This window comes from Rutidosis leptorrhynchoides, chromosome 3, assembly GCF_046630445.1.
Source record: "Rutidosis leptorrhynchoides isolate AG116_Rl617_1_P2 chromosome 3, CSIRO_AGI_Rlap_v1, whole genome shotgun sequence".
Taxonomy (NCBI): Eukaryota; Viridiplantae; Streptophyta; class Magnoliopsida; order Asterales; family Asteraceae; genus Rutidosis; species Rutidosis leptorrhynchoides.
In genome coordinates this window covers 523,221,031-523,244,193 of record NC_092335.1, presented here as the reverse complement: position 1 = coordinate 523,244,193, position 23,163 = coordinate 523,221,031, and the positions used below count along the sequence as shown (strand labels likewise).

General features: G+C 31.1%; 1 long non-coding RNA gene across 5 annotated transcripts; it reads right to left on the bottom strand.

The window, feature by feature from the left end:
* Nucleotides 1-15,341: 15,341 nt before the first annotated feature.
* Nucleotides 15,342-21,818, bottom strand: LOC139898334 (uncharacterized). Of its 5 annotated transcripts, XR_011776969.1 has the most exons (8): nucleotides 21,700-21,818; nucleotides 20,780-20,846; nucleotides 19,735-19,856; nucleotides 18,481-19,166; nucleotides 18,312-18,371; nucleotides 17,608-17,951; nucleotides 17,041-17,092; nucleotides 16,208-16,443 (listed from the first exon to the last, which is right to left on the bottom strand). It is a non-coding gene; the product is annotated as an uncharacterized lncRNA (long non-coding RNA). The 5 variants fall into 5 exon arrangements; XR_011776967.1 differs by having other exon boundaries at nucleotides 18,481-19,856; XR_011776966.1 differs by lacking the exons at nucleotides 20,780-20,846; nucleotides 21,700-21,818 and having other exon boundaries at nucleotides 18,481-20,075.
* Between the last annotated feature and the right edge of the window lie 1,345 nt (nucleotides 21,819-23,163).

The window sequence follows — 23,163 nt, the reverse complement described above, 5'->3', positions numbered from 1 at the left end:
TTCAATCCAAACCTTACCATCACCAAACCATCATATACTACTGCTATGATCCTGTCTTTACTTCTGTTCTATTCTTAATTGCTACTCAAATTCGAAACCTAATTGTTGTGGCGGAACAGAAACCATCATGTCATTCACCACATCTCTTCTTTCTCTGTTTTAAAAACCAAAAGCAAGCTAGCCATCGTCTTGTAATCAAAAGGTATTGAAATCTATCAATATGATCACTATATGTCTATATACTTAATTCCTGCTGATAGCCAATACCATAAACAGAAAAATATATAATAGTAATCAAAAGAAATGTTATTATCGAAAATTCCTATGAAATCAAAATCTCCGGTACATAACAATCCTTAAATTAGTATAGACAAAAACTAAAGAAAACGTATCAACATTTCATACAATATCAGGATCATAACTTGACAAAATTAGTAACAAAGTATAAAAACAAAAATCAAAATAAAATCAAAAACTACAAATTTAATTATGAACAAATATATAAACTCCTATCTTTAAACTATTTAATTCAAATCATATCAAGTTCATAACACTAACCACAACCAGAATCATAATAAAATACAGTTGATGATACACAAAATCAAAGAATCAATTACCTATTTCACTAGATGGTGAACTGATTACTCGATCGTTGATAAAGGAGGATGATTGATGATAATAACTAATCAATGACCTACTCTTCAACTATAATTATTGCTTAACCGATCTGTTATTAATGATGATGATTGTGGATTGATTGTTCGATGATGATTAGGTCCATTGAGAATGAATGAACGATGCTGATGATGAATTATCGAAGGCTGTAGCTTGATCGATTGATATACTGATAATAAAGATGATTGCTAATTGAAAGAACGATGATGATAATTTTTTTTTCTTTTATTTCTCTTCCTTGCGTATTACATCTGCTAAACCTAGATCCAATCTGGGAGATGGCAATAAAACGCGTGTTTTTCTTTATTTAAAGTATAATTATAATTATTATTATTATTATTATTATTATTATTATTATTATTATTATTATTATTATTATTATTATTATTATTATTATTATTATTATAAATATGATTATTATTATAAATATTATTATTATTAGTAATATTATTATCATTAGTAGTAAGATTATTAGTATTATAGTTATTAAAATTATTATTATTATTAAAATTATCATTTTTATTAAAACTATTATTTAATTTATCATTATTAGTGTTATTATTATTTTATCATTAACATTATTTTATCAAATAAATATTAAATACATAAAAACACATTTGATACATAATTAGATTAGTATTACATAAAAATCTTGAAATAAACACATTAACATTAATTATATAAATATTACATATAACAAATTATTGATTACTTATATACATATATTAATATAACTATATGATTAAATAATAATTTTCATTATATATAAAATAAATATATATAACATATATTTAAGATATAAGTAAAATATATATTGGGTTTTGGTAAAAAAAAAATTTATATATAAACTACAACACTAAATATATAAATACTATATAATTAATAGATGGAATTATTTGATTTTTATTATATGTTTTAATATATATATAACTGATATAGGTTCGTGAATCCGAGGCCAACCCTGCATTGTTCAGTTGTTTAATGTCGTCATATGTATTTTTACTACAAAATACAGTATGGTGAGTTTCATTACTCCCTTTTTAAATGCTTTTGTAATATATATTTTTGGGACTGAGAATACATGCGCTTTTATAAATGTTTTACGGAATAGACACAAGTAATCGAAACTACATTATATGGTTGAATGATCGAATCCGAATATGCCCCTTTTTGCTTGGTAACCTAAGAATTAGTAAACCGATCTACTAATTGACGCGAATCCTAAAGATAGATCTATGGGCCCGACGAACCCCATCCAACGTACCGGATGCTTTAGTACTTCGATGTTGTTTTATATCATGTCCGAAGGGTTTCCCAGAATGATAGGGGATATTCTTATATGCATATTGTTAATGTCGATTACCAGGTGTTCAATCCATATGAATGATATTTTTGTCTCTATGCATGGGACGTATGTTTATGAGAATTGGAAATATGAAATCTTGTGGTCTATTAAAATTATGAAATGATTCTTTATGATAAACTAATGAACTCACCAACCTTTTTGGTTGACACTTTAAAGCATGTTTATTCTCAGGTACGAAAGAAATCTTCCGCTGTGCATTTGCTCATTTTAGAGATATTACTTGGAGTAATTCATGACATATTTCAAAAGACGTTGCATTCGAGTCGTTGAGTTCATCAAGATTATTATTAAGTCAATTATAGTTGGATATATTATGAAATGGTATGCATGCCGTCAACTTCGATGTTAGGAAAGATCCTTTTCAAAAATGAATGCAATGTTTGTAAAATGTATCATATAGAGGTCAAGTACCTCGCGATGTAATCAACTATTGTGAATCATTTATAATCGATGTGGACTTTGTCCGGATGGATTAGGACGGGTCATTAGAGTTGGTATCAGAGCGGTGGTCTTAGTGAACCAGGTCTGGCATTAGTGAGTCTAACTGATAGTCGTTAGAATGCATTAGTGAGTCTGGACTTCGACCGTGTCTGCATGTTGATGTGGTAGCGTGGGGGTACGTGATAGTACTATATTTTACTACGAAATACGTTACAAATTTCACAAGTTTTAATTATTTATTTACAAATGGGATATACCTAAACCTTGCTACAACACTATAGGCAGTGTACCTAATCGTACAGTAGTGTAGTTTTTAGTAAGTCCGGTTCGTTCCACAGGGAGCGGGCTTATTGCACACTATATTTTTAAACAATTATATTTGTACAAAATATATTATATTAATAATATATAAAAGGGGGTTTTTACCGTTTAATAACCGGTTTGTCGATTTTAAAACTTTAGTTGCAGTTATAACCGAATGTAAAATAAATATAACTTAATTTAAAACGTAAAATAAATAACGATAATGAAATTTCGATAAATAAAAGTGCGATAATTAAAAAGTACGATAATTAAAAGTGCAATTAAATACAATAACAATAAATAAAAGTGCAATAATTAGAAGTGCAATTAAATATGATAATAAAGGAATTATGCTTATTTAAACTTCCGTAATCATGATGTTTGACGTGTTGATTTTAGTTTATTTCCATGGGTTAATTGTTCTTTGTCCTGGATTATTTAATATGTCCATACGGATTTGTCCATAATAGTCCATCAGTCATAAATATAAAGAGCGAAAGCCTTCGTCAAATAATTCTTATTCCCGAAGTCAAATATTCCAACTAATTGGGGATTCGAATTGTAACAAGGTTTTAATACTTTGTTTAATGAATACACTAGGTTATCGACTGCGTGTAAACCAAGGTTTTACTACTTTATTAACAATTACACCAATTACCCTTGAATGTAATTCACCCCTGTTTCAACAAGTCTATTAACTATTAATCCAGTTCCGTGTCCGGTAAAATGAATAATTATTGGTATTTATAGATATCCCGCCCACCGTACCCAGTCAAGCGTATGTGGTTATATATAAATATGTCAAATTATAAGTTTGTATATTAAATTAACAAGGTATTGTTTAGTTAATATAAAACCCATTAATAGCCCATAGTCTAATTTCCACAAGTGTCGTTCTTTTATCCAAACCCCAATTATGGTACAAAGCCCAATTACCCAATTTTAATATTTCTAGCCCAACATCATGATTACTTCGGTATTAAATAAGTATAATAATAACTTAAGTACGAGACATTAATTTAAAAAGGAGAACATAACTTACATTGAGTATTTATCGTGTAGTGTTACACGGACAGAATTTCGACTTCAAAAACCCGTAAAATAACCTTTACATAACCCGAACTAATCTAATATAAAACTACCCTATACTATATATATATATATATATATATATATATATATATATATATATATATATATATATATATATATATATATATATATATATATATTACAGAATATTATTATTATTATTATTATTATTTATATTTTTACTCGGCAGAATGCATGGCCTTTTATAGGCGTTTTGATTTCTGACAGCTCCGCGAGTCGTGGAGTTTGAAAATCCAGCTCACATAATTTTGGAACCTTGCTTGTCGACATAATTTATATATAAATATAAAATATAAATAATTAATATAATTATTTATATATTATATTATATTCTTGTGCATAGTAGACTTGTAATTTTTAGTCCGTTGCGTCGGGCGTTGATAGTTGACTCATGTCCCGATTCCGGATTTTCGAACGTCCTTGCGTACTATTTTATATCGTGTACTTTGCATTTTGTAACTTGTACTCTTGTCATTTTTAGACGTTTCTCATCAATAAATTGAACCTTTTGAATTGTATCTTGTACATTTGAGCTTTTTGGACGTTTGTGTCTTCAAATCTTCGTTTTCGCCTTTTGTCTTCGCACTTATTTAATATAAACGATTACAACTTACAATAGGAAAATTACAACTAAATAATTTACATATTGGGAGGATATTGCTACTAAATATATGTTCATTTGGAGCACTATCACATGTCAAAAGTTTTGCTTATCATTTAGTGTCAAAAATTTATTTCTTATCATCCTTAAAGTCTAGACACGTCTTACTGCCTCTATTGTATAAACAATGTATAGATAAATTGATATCTTAGCGTATCTGTTATTGTTACCTTTGCCTGACAGCTTCCGTAGATTCCTCCGTAGTTTATGGGATTTTAGTATTATATATGCATATATAAATTATGTATTGCAGGGTACTAATCTACATCCTATAATCTATTTCTTATCGAAAAGTCCTTCATCTGATCGTACGAGATGAATCCCTCAACCAGTTCGAATTCCTCGAATTCTGACAGCTATTCCGATATGGAGTTTCACCTATCAGCGTCACCGGAATGAATCAACCAATCAGTCATCCCCAATTCATATGATGGGTTTGTATTCGACTTAATCAATGGAGACACGAAAAAGGCGATCCTTTCCACCAACCGAATTTACCTCTTGGCAAAGAACCTGAAGCACTTACCGGTGAACCAGTCCGAAATATCATTTTCACCCTCATTTCTTGAATATCTCATCATGATTACATAATATCTAAAATTCTAAACCTCATTCATCCACTCGTTCCGACCGACAATAACCCCGGTGTAATAGAAGAAGTCAACGAACTTCACGCTCGAGTAATTAATTTGGAGAATATGGTGCAAAAATTACCAGCTTCAGCAACATCACCGGCATCAATAGTACCATCAGTAACAGCACCAGTACCGTCAACAAACCTTGCCTCAACATCTCATTATGTACCTCGAGCATAATCATCGTTCTACGTATCGTTCTATTTACTTTATCTTCGTTCTACATATCGTTCTACATCAATTATCTTCGTTCTTCATGGAGATTATGTAATCTCTAATGTTTTAGAGATTATGTATTATAGATCTAACGATAAATCAAATGAGATTAATATCATATTGACTCATTAAAATCTATGATTACATCTGAAGAAAATATATATATGTATATATGTTTTCATAAAGATTGTAATTAAAAATTCTTTTGTACAAATTGTTGATGGTGAAAATATTCTAACGGGTAGGTAATACCCGAGGAATATTTAGATTTCACATTAATAAGTTACACTGTACATTCTTCAAATCTGATTCAACAGTCATTTACTATCCTACTTACATATACCGAAATACGAATCCGTTCACCACAGAATAACCATTTTCATTCAATTTCATATTTGGATTTTGATTTATCAGAATCCAACAAGTGGCATAGTGAAGAAATAATGGACACAATAAAAATTGATTAGAAACAGACTAACTAACAATATGAAATTTTGTTAAGAATCCACGCTAACTGTTCCTAGCTAATTGTTCCTAGCTAACTGATTACATTTTATTTATCGCAATTTAATTATCGCAATTTACATTCTCGCAACTTTAATTATCGTCATTTAATTTCTGTTATTTACTTTACGCACTTTATTTATCGTCATTTAATTTCTGTTATTTATTTTTACTCACTTTAAATATCGGGACACGTATACAAGGTTTTGACATATCATATCGACGCATCTATATATATTATTTGGAATAACCATAGACACTCTATATGTAGTAATGATCGAGTTCTCTATACAGGGTTGAGGTTAATTCTACAATAATATATATACTTTGAGTTGTGATCGAGTCTGAGACATGTACACGGGTCACGACACGTATTAATTAATTCGAATATTATATATTGCTAACTGTGGACTATCAACTGAGGACTACCAACATTGGACAATTAAAATGAATTAAAATATTGATTATAACATATGAAACTAAACATTTCTTCAAGTTTGCCACTTGATTTCATCTTAAACCTCATTTGTATCTTGACGATTACAATCTGCGTTCAAACATTTCATGATTCTTGAAAACACCTCAATCAAGAGGATGAACCAACCGCACTTCATCTACGGAAGAAAAGATTGATGCATATAGTTATGCACCTGAAAACACTCGGAACCTGAGTAAACGTTTAACACGTAACTGTGCTAGCTCCTTTGGCATTGTTATTACTGAAAATAATATTGCAATTCTTTTTCAAATTAGTCAATTTTGTCACAGCTCCAGTAAACCAACATCGACTTTTCATTCGAATAAACTCTATTATAACCTTAATATATAAGTTTGTCTTTCATCAATGTTATCGGAGAACCGTTTATAATCCACCACATTAGCACTAAATGTACCAGCAACCTTGTTGCTCTTTGGCTTAAATCTCTCCGACAAATCACTATATTTATCTATTGAAGTCCTATCATGAACTCATCGGCATCTTGTAACGAGAATTGCCATACCAAGTATCGGGAAATCAGCAATCAGTATTTTGAATCTCGCAGCGTTTCTACATCAAAAGTTATATATACATATGATATCTATCACTTAGAATTATGATATCTCATTCTGAAACTCTGAACAAATTACAAGGACTAAACTTGTACATAAAGAATCCTGATGATTCTGTTTCTGATAAAATATTTAGCGAATACCTTGCTCCTTAATCGCTCTAAATCATCGTGAATGAATTTCTTCATCACAATTTGATTCTAGAATTCTAATATATTATCGTATCTTTCAATATTAATATCCTCAATATTTCTGAAGATATCTTCATAAATATTCTTATCCGAAATCATCTATTTTCTCGCGTTATCAGTATTACATCATAAAGGAAACTGTATAGTTTATATATTCTGTAAACTTTCGAGTTTAAATTATGAATGTTTTTGAAGAAGTGTTGGGAACTGAAGCATGAGTTAGTATAATATAATGACACTTGATCAACGTGATTATATTACAGTAAGTCATGTTGAGTTTCTAATGGAACGTGATGATTCACAGACCATAACGTCATCATGTGCCATGTTACACGACTCTTACATTCTATCTAATCTATAAACATATCAAGAACACATTTTCTTGATAGTTCTATCTTTCCCTTGAATTCTGATAATTTGACGAGTCATGTTGTACTATTAAAATTTCCTTCTTTGAACATTAGCTATGTGTGATGACCCAGAAATTTCGACTAAATTTAAACTTAATCTTTGTATGATTAACATTTCCGACACGATAAGCAAAGTCTGTAAAACTGAATCTCAAAATTTTTGAATTACTTTTATATATTTAAATACCCTTCGGTTGTTTTCGACGATTCGCGAATAATTATATGTAAATAGATACATATATACTATAACATGAAAAGGTAACAATGTATTAATTGTTTGATACCGTACATTAAACTTATTGGTTTAAATATCTATTTGAATGTATATGATAAGTTGAAATATTTATTATTAAAATTTATTTATAAATAACTTCCAATGTGTATTTAAAAACTGATTTATGTATATTAAAAAGATATATACATATATATAATAAACGATAGTAACATTCGTTTATTGATTCAATTGATATTTAGATAAGTTAACTAAAGCGTTTAAGATGAACCAGTTAAACACTAATTTGTTACAGTGTTTTCAAATTGCCACATTACTCAAAATGCTACAGTGTTTTCGAAAATCACTATTTGCTACAGTGAAATTGACTTTGCTACAGTGAATTGCTACAGTAAAATTTGACTTTGCTACAGTAACTTTGCTACAGTAAAACGCTATTATAAAAATGTATTTTAACAAATAGCGAGACGATGATTTATAGAAGTAAATGACCAAAACACTCGAAAGTTTAAGATACACTTTGAGTGATATAATTAAGGGATAATTTAAGGCTATTGATAAGGCTAAAAAGGAACATATATTTCATAGCATTATCCCCCAAGAAAGACAGAATTTTAGTTGTAATTGTTCCATATTCAAGTAATATTCGTTTATATTTAATAAGTGCGAAGACAAAAGGCGAAAACGAAGAATTGAAGACGGAAAGGTCCAAAATGCTCAAATGTACAAGATACAATTAAAAAGGTTCAAATTATTGATGAAGAACGTCTAAAAATGACAAGAGTACAAGTTGCGGAACGCAAAGTACACGATATAAAATAGTACGCAAGGACGTCTGAAAATCCGGAACCGGGACCCGAGTCAAGAAGAAACGCCCGACGCAACGGACCAAAAATATCTAGTCTACTATGCACAAGAATAAAATATAATATATAAATAATTATATTAATTATTTATATATTTATATTTATTTTATATTATGTCGACAAGCTAGGAGCCAAAACAATGTGAGCTGTCCCTGGTCCTCATGCGAGTCGCATGGCCAGAAGGCCATTTCCATGCGAGTCGCATGACTCCAGATTTCAGGCCACATCTATAAATTCCAGTGTTTTCGCTCGATTTAAATCACACACATACACTAATATATATATACTCCGTAATATTATTTATTATTTATTATTATTATTATTATTATTATTATTATTATTATTAAGATTATTATTAATCTTATTATTTTTTTATTATTAGTGTTATTTTTTTTTGCGATACAAAAATAATAATGTACATAAAATATTACGACGGAGTGCTGTCCAAGTAATTTTCAAAATGAGTTTTCGAGCAAGCTAGAGCTAAGGAAATTATGGGTTATTGCCAAGGAGGTTATGGGTAATGTTCGGGGGTATTTTTTGTGAATCAAACCTCGTGTTTATCATCTCCGATGCGTCTACGTGCTTTCCTGCAATATTGTATATCAATATTAAACAGTGAGTTTCATATGATCCCTTTTACTCAATATATTTTTGGGCTGAGAATACATGCGACTGTTTATAAATACTGAAAATACTAGATTTATATGCGTGAGTTTCATTTGCTCCCTTTTTAATTGCTTTTGCAATATATATTTTTGGGCTGAGAATACATGCGCAGTTTTATAAACTGTTTTACTAAATGGATACAAATACTAAAACTGATTTTGTGTGAGTTTCATTTGCTCCCTTTTTAATTGCTTTTGCAATCTATATTTTTGGGCTGAGAATACATGCACTTTATTTTAAACGCAATGGATACAAGTACATACTAAATTCTACACCGAGTTTGAACCGAAAATCCCTTAGCTTTGGTAACTAGTAACTGCCGGTTATAAGAACTGGTGGGCGCGAGTAGTAGTATATGGATCCATAGGGCTTGATATCCCCGTCCGAGCTAGAGCACTAGCCTTTTAACGGACGTATGCTATTTGAGAAGCGTACACGTTGGTTTGCGTGTATTATTAAGATGATTATACAAAGGGTACAAATTATATATACGTTAAAGTTTAGTTACCAGGGTGCTCAATTTCGTAGAATATTTTTGATAAACGTTTCTGGATGAAACAACTGAAATCTTGTGATCCATCTTTATATACAGATTATACGAAACATTAAAACTATGAACTCACCAACCTTTGTGTTGACACTTGTTAGCATGTTTATTCTCAGGTTTCCTAGAAGTCTTCCGCTGTTTGCTTAGATGTTAGACAAGCAATGTGCATGGAGTCTTATATGACACATTTTTCAAGGAAACGCTGCATTCACCAAATCATCACCATGTATTTTATTTTGACTGCATTGTCAACGGAAATAATGTTGTAAACTATTATTCATGGTGATTGTCTATATGTAGAAATCATCAGATGTCAAAAACCTTTGATTTAAATATTCATTTATGGTGTGCCTTTTCAAAAGAATGCAATGTTTACAAAATGTATCATATAGAGGTCAAATACCTCGCAATGAAATCAATGAATGACGTGTTCGTCCATATGGATTTGGAGCGATCGTCACACTATGTTTATCCCGAACTCCATACCTACGAATTCTGTAACATTATTCGCTTTACTATAGGTCGAGAAGGGAATAAAAAGGCAAAGAGCTCCAAAATATAATAGAAAATATAAAGCCCAAAAACAACACGGAGGTTACAAACTGTGGATATTAATACGAACAGCAATATAAAGACACGGTATAATTAAGAATAGTATCACCCCAAGGTAATAGTAAAGTAAACAGATTTTTCTGACGGAAGATTGAAAAGAAGGATGACAGAAATGATAATTAGAAAATATCAAGGATTAGAACGAGATTAAGCATTTTCACAATCTTTTGGATGTATGAACTAAGAAAGAAAGTATAGGAATGGTGAAAATAATGGAACGAAAAAAGTTTAATTTATAATGGAAATATCAGGCTGAGTAATCGAGGCAGATCACCGTATTTAATTACAGAGATCCTAATTTCCTTAAACCTGAGTAAATCAAATCTTTTAGATTTCGAAGATTTCCTCTAAATCCCTTGAATTCCGAAATTCCACCACGACTACGTCATCGGTTAAGACGAACCTGCATTTACTCGTCTCACTCTTTTGTGATAGCTTCAACTATACTCTTCGCGTAATCAAATCGTTTTATCTATATTAGTCAATAATGATAAAACTCTATTTATCGACTCATATTGTTATGAAAACATTTTTATTGTTATCCATGACGACCTCACTCAAATTTCGGGAAATTTCTTTAACGGGTAGGTACTGTGACGACCCAGAAATTTCCGACCAAATTTAAACTTGATCTTTAATTGATATCGACACGATAAGCAAAGTCTGTAATGTTGAGTCTCAAAAATTTTGAACTGTTTCATATATTCAATTAACCTTCAACTGTTTTCGACGATTCACGAACAATTAATTGTAAATAGATATGTGTGTATATATATGTAAATAATAATTAGGAATATAATCTGAAATATTATATGTTATTGTTATTAAAATTAACTATGTAAAATAAAATGAAAATATGATATTATGATAATTATTATTCAAAACATATCTCTTTATATATAAAGGAAGTATATTGAATACATATATATAGTTCGAAATTATTTAAGTAAACGACAGTAACACTCGTTTGACTTTCAGTTGCGATTAAAAAAATTTAAATACGAAGACGGAAGACATAAACGAAGATGTGAAGTCGTAAATGGCCAAAACGCTCAACGTACAAGTCAACAGAGCAAAAATTACAAGTCAACTTTACACAAGAATATAATACAATATATATATATATATATATATATATATATATATATATATATATATATATATATATATATATATATATAATTCATATAAATATTATATATTATATATTATATATTATATATAGCTATATATATATCATAAGATGGCGATAGATATTTCACAGGCGGCTTTACTATTCGAGAATTACTATGCCTAATTGAAATTAAATTGTATTACTGTGCTTGATTGTATGATTATTCCTTTTCAATTTCACTTAGATTATATATATATTCGTTTTTTAAGTCATTGTACTACTACATTACATAAATGATAGGAATAGACAAAACACTTTAAAATCAACTATCTACAACTGTCCAAATCCATAAGAATAAGCTTTAATATTCCTAACACTTTAACTAAATAATTGATTCTTGCACATCTAACTAATCAACTCGAGAAAGTGAATTACCAACTAGGACTACTATTTGTGTTCCCTTATATCATAAACTATAATATATATATATATACATATGCATATATGAGTTACAAGACCCACTTCTTCTTTCTGGATCGTGAACCTCAAAATGTTAAACCTTTAAACTACCTTACTGCTGCTCATGTCTCCCTGTTTGCACCATCGTGAACTGCATGACACTTGCTACTATAACCTGCTGCTATTCTTTTTGAGACCCAACACACAGTCACCACCATCGAAATTGTACCACCTTCATTACTACCATCCTATCTCTGCCTGTTCTAAATCAGCTCAATACGAAAATTATGATTTACGAAAGGCTGCTACACACTACATCCCTGCAAACAAACGTTTACAACAACGAACCATCAAAAGTTACGAGGAATACAAATAGAGTTATGTTACCTGTTACCATCGAGACTCACTTAAACATTTCCACAACCATTAATAAACATTACCACCACCAAATACCTTTCTTGCTTCCTGCTTCAATTGATCAAAACAAGCCTCAAATCATCGAACATATTTAACAACTGCTATTTGAAACATTCTGTTGCAGCCATTAACCCGAGTTGCTACTGCTGTAGCCATGGACTACTGCTGCTCCCCGTTTTTACTACTATGTTGCTACTTCTATTTCAACTTTCGAACAAGTTAATTTCACAACACATACTCACCATATAAACACCCCTATCATATTCAATCATCCACCATAAACCCTATGATCTCCACAACATCACCATCTTTTTATTTATCACCAACAATGACACACAACCACTACTACATGCAGAGTTCTTGCATATGCTCTTATGTTCTGTCTCTAATTCACCTTCACCATCTGCAACTTGTACTATGACTTTCAATTCAAACCTTACCATCACCAAACCATCATATACTACTGCTATGATCCTGTCTTTACTTCTGTTCTATTCTTAATTGCTACTCAAATTCGAAACCTAATTGTTGTGGCGGAACAGAAACCAAGAAACCATCATGTCATTCACCACATCTCTTCTTTCTCTGTTTTAAAAACCAAAAGCAAGCTAGCCATCGTCTTGTAATCAAAAGGTATTGAAATCTATCAATATGATCACTATATGTCTATATACTTAATTCCTGCTGATAGCCAATACCATAAATAGAAAAATATATAATAGTAATCAAAAGAAATGTTATTATCGAAAATTCCTATGAAATCGAAATTTCCGGTGCATAACAATCCTTAAATCAGTATAGACAAAAACTAAAGAAAACGTATCAACATTTCATACAATATCAGGATCATAACTTGACAAAATTAGTAACAAAGTATAAAAAATAAAATCAAAAACTACAAATTTAATTATGAACAAATATATAAACTCCTATCTTTAAACTATTTAATTCAAATCATATCAAGTTCATAACACTAACCACAACCAGAATCATAATAAAATACAGTTGATGATACACAAAATCAAAGAATCAATTACCTATTTCACTAGATGGTGAACTGATTACTCGATCGTTGATAAAGGAGGATGATTGATGATGATAACTAATCAATGACCTACTCTTCAACGATAATTATTGCTTAACCGATCTGTTATTAATGATGATGATTGTGGATTCATTGTTCGATGATGATTAGGTCCATTGAGAACGAATGAACGATGCTGATGATGAATTATCGAAGGCTGTAGCTTGATCTATTGATATACTGATAATAAAGATGATTGCTAATTGAAAGAACGATGATGATAATTTTTTTTCTGTTCTTTCTCTTCCTTGTGTATTACATCTGCTAACCCTAGATCCAATCTGGGAGATGGCAATAAAACGCGTGTTTTTCTTTATTTAAAGTATAATTATTATTATTATTATTATTATTATTATTATTATTATTATTATTATTATTATGAAGTATTAGAATTATTATTATTATTAAAAATATGATTATTATTATAAATATTATTATTATTAGTAATATTATTATCATTAGTAGTAAGATTATTAGTATTATAGTTATTAAAATTATTATTATTATTAAAATTATCATTTTTATTAAAACTATTATTTAATTTATCATTATTAGTGTTATTATTATTTTATCATTAACATTATTTTATCAAATAAATATTAAATACAAAAAAACACATTTGATACATAATTAGATTAGTATTACATAAAAATCTTGAAATAAACACATTAACATTAATTATATAAATATTACATATAACAAATTATTATTTACTTATATACATATATTAATATAACTATATGATTAAATAATAATTTTCATTATATATAAAATAAATATATATAACATATATTTAAGATATAAGTAAAATATATATTGGGTTTTGGTAAAAAAAAATTATATATAAACTACAACACTAAATATATAAATACTATATAATTAATAGATGGAATTATTTGATTTTTATTATATGTTTTAATATATATATATATAACTGATATAGGTTCGTGAATTCGAGGCCAACCCTGCATTGTTCAGTTGTTTAATGTCGTCATATGTATTTTTACTACAAAATATAGTATGGTGAGTTTCATTACTCCCTTTTTAAATGCTTTTGCAATATATATTTTTGGGACTGAGAATACATGCGCTTTTATAAATGTTTTACGGAATAGACACAAGTAATCGAAACTACATTATATGGTTGAATGATCGAAGCCGAATATGCCCCTTTTTGCTTGGTAACCTAAGAATTAGTAAACCGATCTACTAATTGACGCGAATCCTAAAGATAGATCTATGGGCCCGATGAACCCCATCCAACGTACCGGATGCTTTAGTACTTCGATGTTGTTTTATATCATGTCCGAAGGGTTTTCCGAAATGATAGGGGATACTCTTATATACATATTGTTAATGTCGGTTACCAGGTGTTCAATCCATATGAATGATATTTTTGTCTCTATGCATGGGACGTATGTTTATGAGAATTGGAAATATGAAATCTTGTGGTCTATTAAAATTATGAAATGATTCTTTATGATAAACTAATGAACTCACCAACCTTTTTGGTTGACACTTTAAAGCATGTTTATTCTCAGGTACGAAAGAAATCTTCCGCTGTGCATTTGCTCATTTTAGAGATATTACTTGGAGTAATTCATGACATATTTCAAAAGACGTTGCATTCGAGTCGTTGAGTTCATCAAGATTATTATTAAGTCAATTATAGTTGGATATATTATGAAATGGTATGTATGCCGTCAACTTCGATGTTAGGAAAGATCCTTTTCAAAAACGAATGCAATGTTTGTAAAATGTATCATATAGAGGTCAAGTACCTCGCGATGTAATCAACTATTGTGAATCGTTTATAATCGATGTGGACTTTGTCCGGATGGATTAGGACGGGTCATTAGAAATACCTCTTCAATTGTGGCATTCATTCTCATTGATTAACTCGGTTACTTGCCCATCCACCGATTCTTGGAAAACCTTTCGGACATCCTCAAGAAATTCCGCTCTTTGTTTTTTAATGATGGCCTCAACTTTGGCCGTAAACTCGAGATCCTCGCTCGTACCTCATTCATGGTTCTCGGGTCCGTTTCTCGTCTTCATACTATAAAATAGAAATAGATTAATCAATGAAACGAAAGGATACAACATAATATTCATGTACACCTCACCGCCCCATCTTGCTCAACAATCGTCGTACATCGCTTGTTTGACACGATTTGAACCCGTAACAATGGTAGCTAATCATTGTTACGCGAGCACGTCGCATTAACTTGCTAGTACAACGTCTATCTCGCTTGATGATTGCATAACACAACACAAAACAATTAGTGCAAGGTTAGTTCACATAAACCTAAGCACTAACCCATCCCGGTCCGACCCGTCTCCTACAAGTCCCGCAATAAACGCATACACAATAAAGTCTAAGTCTAGACACCTATCTCAAGTCGCCTAAATCCCTTAGACCATGCTCTGATACCACTTGTAACAACCCAACCCAATAACCAACCAAAACAGTAAACAAAAAAAAATTATTCAGTTTAGGTGCGCAGCGCGCACAGGCTCATTCAGCTTCTGTCTGAATCTGTCATTTTTCAAATAAAGATCACCCACTTCCCGACATACTTAGGCGAAACGCTTTTCACAACATGTTCAAATATGTAAAACTAACACATTTCAATGATAAAACAAGTTTTACGAACCCGAGCCCACATATGGCCGAAATACGAGTTTCGTACAAAATATATAAGTTTCAACCGAATTAGTTTAAATTCCAAACGACAACATGAGCATGGTGTTTGGGGGTTAAACTACCCAAATCTCAGTCTAACTCCCAAAAGCTATAACATCCAAAAGCGTCCCCTAACAAACAAGCGGGATCTCTAATCCATACGAATGCCCTTACCCTTGTCTCCGCCGGAGCCTATAAAAAGATAAACAACGAGAGGGTAAGCAAAGCTTAGTGAGTGAAACAATTATACATACACATATATAACCCATCTATTTGCATTCGCACCCACCAAATACCTCATACGAAAATACAACTCAAATAGCATGACGTCCTACTCATAATGCTAACAACTCGTGCACTATCACAACACCACATTAACATATACTCAACACAATATATATATATATATATATATATATATATATATATATATATATATATATATATATATATATATAGCATGCTAAACAATATCTAACAACATAATATGGTTAACCATAACGCTATGGTGCTACCGACTCGTTGTTCACACCATACGCATTTGAGTCTCACTCTTTTATAGTGCTACCGGCTCGTGGTTCACGCCTCATTTTATAGTGCTACCGGCTCGTGGTTCACACTTTGTTTAATAGTGCTACCGGCTCGTGGTTCACACTTGATGCTACCGGCTCGTGGTTCACATCATGACACTCGTCACATACATGCTATGGTACTACCGGTTCGTGGTTCATACCATAACATTCACAAATAAATACGCCATATACATATACGCATAATTATTCCACTCACCTTAATGATTTGGTGACGGTTTTATCCTTTTGCAAGCTTCAAAGCCAAGTACCTAATACAATAAGTACTCGATCAACACACCAACTAGTTGGGCTAAATGCCAACAACTTACTCATGTGCATTTAATGACTCAATGCATTAAATACCCCTTTCACACCAAAACCGTCCATTTAAGGTTAAAACCATCTTAAATCACAAAAAGCTAGTGATTAAGGTCCAACAACACTAACTAATACACAATTAGGGTATTTCATACCCATCCTTCCCAACTAGGTCAATTATTACCAAGTTATCCATTTTAAAGTCACACACCCATTTCGGGTCATCCACTAGCCCCATTAACACTCATTTGCTTAATAACTAGGTGTGCTAGTAATTAACTAACCAATTATGACTCATAAGCACCAATTAACACTTTGAAACCCTAGGTTAGTTACTATTGAGTCTTCATGACTCAATCTTACCCAAGAACACCCAAACTCACCAAATATGGGTTTTATGTTCATCACTAACCCAAACCCTAACCCTTAAATAAATTAAAGTAAGGTAATCAAAGTTAGAGCTTACCACCACAATCACAACGTAGCTAGTAATTAGCTGAACAACTTTAACACACGCGGTTTGGCCCGAAATCAACTTCTTCCTCATTGATTTGAGCTTTCTCTCTCTCTCAAATGGGTTTCTCTCTCTAAACTTGAAGTAGAAAGATGAAGGTGGTTGAAAGTGAAGTTATGACACTCCATCCACTGATCTTGTGGCCCTTAACTCGGCCCTAAGTGAATTTACCAAAAAGCCCTTCCAAAATATCAATTAAAAGAAACAGAATCCGGCTACAGTAGCAATGCGCCACGCGCACCCTTAAGTGTGCGCTGAGCGTACCCTGGTCTGGATAGGATCTGACCTCAGTTTAACTGCACAATATAACCCACACTTCAAGTACCCTATTTACACCACTGTACAATAATTATTCGGGTCTTACACCAAAACTTTCAAATTTTACCCACAAGCCTTCAAATATTGTCCAAAAACATTCATATTTTGCCTAAAACCTCCATTTTTTGCCCAAAAAAATTGCTATCGTTTTAAATTTTTTCCCGCTCCCGGTGAAACAAAATCCTGCTTTCGCCACTGACTGGATGCTTACTATAAAACCTGTTTACATATTTCTTTCTCCTTTTCCTTTTTTTACTAATGAATAATTTGCATATGAAACTTTAATAAATACCAGGAAACAGCTAAAGACAATGTCATGACAAGAAATGTATACTTACTTTTGCTTCATAATGTCAAACTTATGTGCCACAACTTCCTTCCTCCTTGGCATGTTCAACCTACATTCATGAACAATTAATCAATTTCAAATATTATAGTGCAGGAACAAACTCAAATAACATTATATGTAATTAATTGATGTAGTGGTGTTTTGTAAAGATACTACACCTCCATTATTGCAGATCATGTTTAGACAACGCAGCAGCAACTCAGATTTGGAAAAATTGCTAATTAAGAGAGTTTGTTAGTTTTATTCGTAACATCGCATCGTTAGCTCCCAAAAAGATGTTGACTTTACATGTCACTCAGTAAATTACCATTGACCTGCAAGTTTACACTGAAGAACATAAAGCATCCCAGCTTAAGTCGGCTTTCTTATGTTACGATGTGCACGAATCACTTCATTCACAAGTAGCAGTTGGGATGCAATTACCGGGCTGTTAAAAGATCACAAATTTCATATTTATTGTCAAACACAGTATTTGACATACTCTTATAAGAGATTTACCACTTTAACGCAAAATTGGGTTTTGTTAAATGTTACGGGTCAAATGATCAAGTCTAGATTTTAATAAAAAGCGAAAGAAGGTTATAAAGGCGTCTGAAGATAAATTACAGCGTAAATCCTTCTCGGTTGTTTTTTTTTCCAAATAATAATCTAGACCATGTTTCTACACATTAAATGTAATAGAGCTGTTAGGACGAAATTGAACAAAAACACATACCAAATTTCCTTAGTCATGAATATAGCGTTCGAATATACATACGTCCATTGAAAAATTAACAGACTTTCCCAAGCATTGTTAAAACTAAAATGTATACCTTGAAACTTTCTACATCGCATTATTTTGCTCCTGCACCCAAAAATTATATATCAAGAGCAACAAATCATTAGAACCCTTATATACTTAAACAAATAAGATAAATCAAGAACACTTGTGCATTTTTCATCTGGAAAAATAAATTGCAAAGATGGAGGTTGGGCAGACTTTAATCCCTGACATATATGGTTGATCAAGAGACTAATACAGTATCCCTTTAACACCAATCCCACGATCTCACAAAAACACCAAGAATTACAGTAACCCTTTGGCTCCAAATCCTCATAAAACAATCCTGGAGCTACAGTAACCCTTTAACACAAAAAATTAAAAACAAAAACCTTTACATATATGAATGACAATAAAACAAGAAAAAAAGATCATGTTAAACCTACAAACATATAATCAGAACAAGAATCCCTTATAGCCATCTATGAAGGATTCATCACATTGAATTAATCTCTCGAAAGCAAATAAATAGACTTGATTATATTGTTTTTCAATAACACCCTGATTCGTTTAGTAAATCAACTTGGTCGAAGGTCGGAACGATTCGACAGTTAATGTTTCACTAACTTTTGAGTTTTAAGTAATTACATACCCAATAATGAAGCAGTCCAGGATCAGGTTTGGTACCAAAGGGCCTATGGCCCGGCGATATCGTGTTGCCCTTCCAACCAGTACAGCTAAGCATCTTTACCATTTTCTTTGAATGAAATGAACCTGAAACATTAGTAATCATTAGTTTGTTCATGGATTCTATATATTATACATTTGGTTTCGAGGGTTTCTGAACATAATCAAAGTTGACATGATCGCACACTTTACAAAATAAACCTCAAATTGGGAGATCAATTATGGTAATTTCGACACAAAACTATGTAGCAGTAACGAAGTTGAACTGAAAATAATGAAGTTAACTTATACACCATGACAATTTTTAATACAAGTGACTTTTATAAGTTATTTACCCGAGAACAAAATGATTTGGGTTATAATCCGACTCCAACAGATCAAATGGTCACATTTTGATATTTTGTAAAAAAATAAAGGTCAAGCGGGTTGAAGTCATCTAAAGTATTTTTTTTGATGTTTTTAAACTATCTAAATCGATTTTTATACACAAAATTGTAACTATAAATAAAAAATTTAGAGTTTGCAACAAAATTAAAAGTTTATGTAGTACAGTAAATATATGTAGGGTTCAAAAGAATTTGGACAAGGAGTTCAACGAAATAACAACCCAGCTCAACCCCTTTTGACCGTCAATCTATTGTCACTCTATCCGCCTGGCCCACCCATCTAGCCACCTTTACCTTTTCCGGCAAAAAGGGACGTCCCTATTGCACTAAGTAGTAATTTAAATAACAGTCTAATCTTTCGTTTGCATTCATTAAACTAAACATATTTGTGACCTATCCCACAAGCTCCACTACAAGCCTGAAGATCTGAAACATACAAAATTTATATATAAAACATAAAAAATCATATCAAACAATACTTAAGCAACCATATCTGTTATAGAACATTTGTACTTGAGGTAACCAATCTTATATATCTTATATACATATAACAATATGAAAAGGAAAGATTTTATGTTTAATAACCATGTTCAACCGTACCTCGGAACATGGGGTACGACATACCGTTTACCACCTGGAACAATTCGGCGAATACAATCAATAAAGTTTACAGTCGCATTACGTTGAACACCTAAAGTGCAGCCAAAAAGCTTCAAAATCATAATTAATCAGAAGACATTACCTGATTACATTTACATTATATTCTTATGTTATATATCTTATCTTAGCATTGCTAACATTACATTATATTTTGAATAACTAAAGTCATAACTAATAAGAGTGTCAAATATTTGTACAGTCATTCTAATGCCTACTTATTTGAATGTATTTATAATATTTTTAAATAACATCTAAAGATGGTTTATATGGAGAGGAGAATATTGATACATCAACACGATTCAATTTTAAGGATCATTATAGTTCAGAGTTTCATATGATATGATATATCACATGATTCATTCATCTTAAATTAAGTTTCTAATTCGAATGATGACCACTACACATTAGCTATTCTTTCAATTACAGTGACACTAACATGATTTTAAGAATGAGATATAGGAATGAGGAACAGATTACAATTTAATACAACTATAAATCATGACCTTATTCACTTTCATAAAAACTTATGAACATCAAAAAATGATTCAATTCAAACCACTTTATTATACTATCCTAAAAGTGTTACACGATAACTGATATAGATTTATACGAAAGGCCAAAACCAAAATCCTAAACATATTATATTTTGCATATTAAGCCTTTAATTCTGTCATATCCAAATTTTCTACCAAAAAAAAAAAAAAACACACAATTAATAGTGATCCAATCATGTATCTAAAATTTCAAAGAAATAAAATTAACTATTATATTCGATCATACTACTCGTTTCATTAAACGATTCAACAAAAAAAAAAAAAAAAAAAACGTTAATTTAAAAAGCAAAAAAAAAACTATTTTGATATAGAAGATGAATTCTTACTTACCATAATTTACGATCAGATTAGTACGAACGATTGGATGACGATTTATGATTAAATTTGGGACTGGATTGAAACAGAGATTATCAGGATCGTTTATCTTCAACATTAGGGTTTTTTGATAGTAGTATTTTTTATAGAGGAAATAGGGTTTTTTTTGTTAGAGGAAACTGATAATGCTAAAAACGAACATATATTTCATAGCATTATTTCTCAAGAAAGACAAGCTTTTAGTTGCAATTGTTCTATTTAAAAGTGATATTCGTTTAAATAATAAAAGGTGAAGACAAAAGACAGATTCGACGAATTGAAGACGCAAACGACCAAAAAGCTCAAAAGTACAAAAGACAATCAAAGAGGTTCCAATTATTGATAAGAAACGTCTCGAAATTACAAGAGTACAAGATTCAAAACGCAAAGTACAAAATATTAAATTGTACGCAAGGACGTTCGAAAATCCGGAACCGGGACCAGAGTCAACTCTCAACGCTCGACGCAACGGACTAAAAACTACAAGTCAACTATGCACATAAATATAATATAATATTTAAATAATTCTTATAATTATTTAATATATTATATTTATTTATAAAACCGTCGGTAAACAAAGAGCCAAACTTGTGTGAGCTGTAAAAGCAAACTCCGCGACTCGCGGAGTTTGAAGGCAAAATGGGCCGCGAGTCGCGGAGCCCCAAGTTTTGAAAGTCCCTATAAAGCCAACCGAATTCTGATCATTTTGCATAACATATATCATCCATCTCTCTATCTATATCGTAATATTTATATTTATATTATAATTTTAATTTTAATTTTAATTATAATTCTAATAATAAGGGTATGTTAGCGAATGTTGTAAGGGTGTAAGTCGAAATTCTGTCCGTGTAACGCTACGCTATTTTTAATCATTGTAAGTTATGTTCAACCTTTTTACATTAATGTCTCGTAGCTAAGTTATTATTATGCTTATTTAATCCGAAGTAATCATGATGTTGGGCTAATTACTAAAATTGGGTAATTGGACTTTGTACCATAATTGGGGTTTGGATAAAAGAACGACACTTGTGGAAATTAGACTATGGGTTATTAATGGGTTTTATATTAACTAAACAATACCTTGTTAATTTAATATACAAACTTATAATTCGATCTATTTATATATAACCACATACGCTTGACTGGGTACGGTGGGCGGGATATCTATAAATACCAATAATTATTCATTTTACCGAACACGGAACTGGATTAATAGTTAATAGACTTGTTGAAACAGGGGTGAATTACATTCAAGGGTAATTGGTGTAATTGTTAACAAAGTAGTAAAACCTTGGTTTACACGCAGTCGATAACCTGGTGTATTCATTAAACAAAGTATTAAAACCTTGTTACAATTCGAATCCCCAATTAGTTGGAATATTTGACTTCGGGAATAAGAATAATTTGACGAAGGCTTTCGCTCTTTATATTTATGAC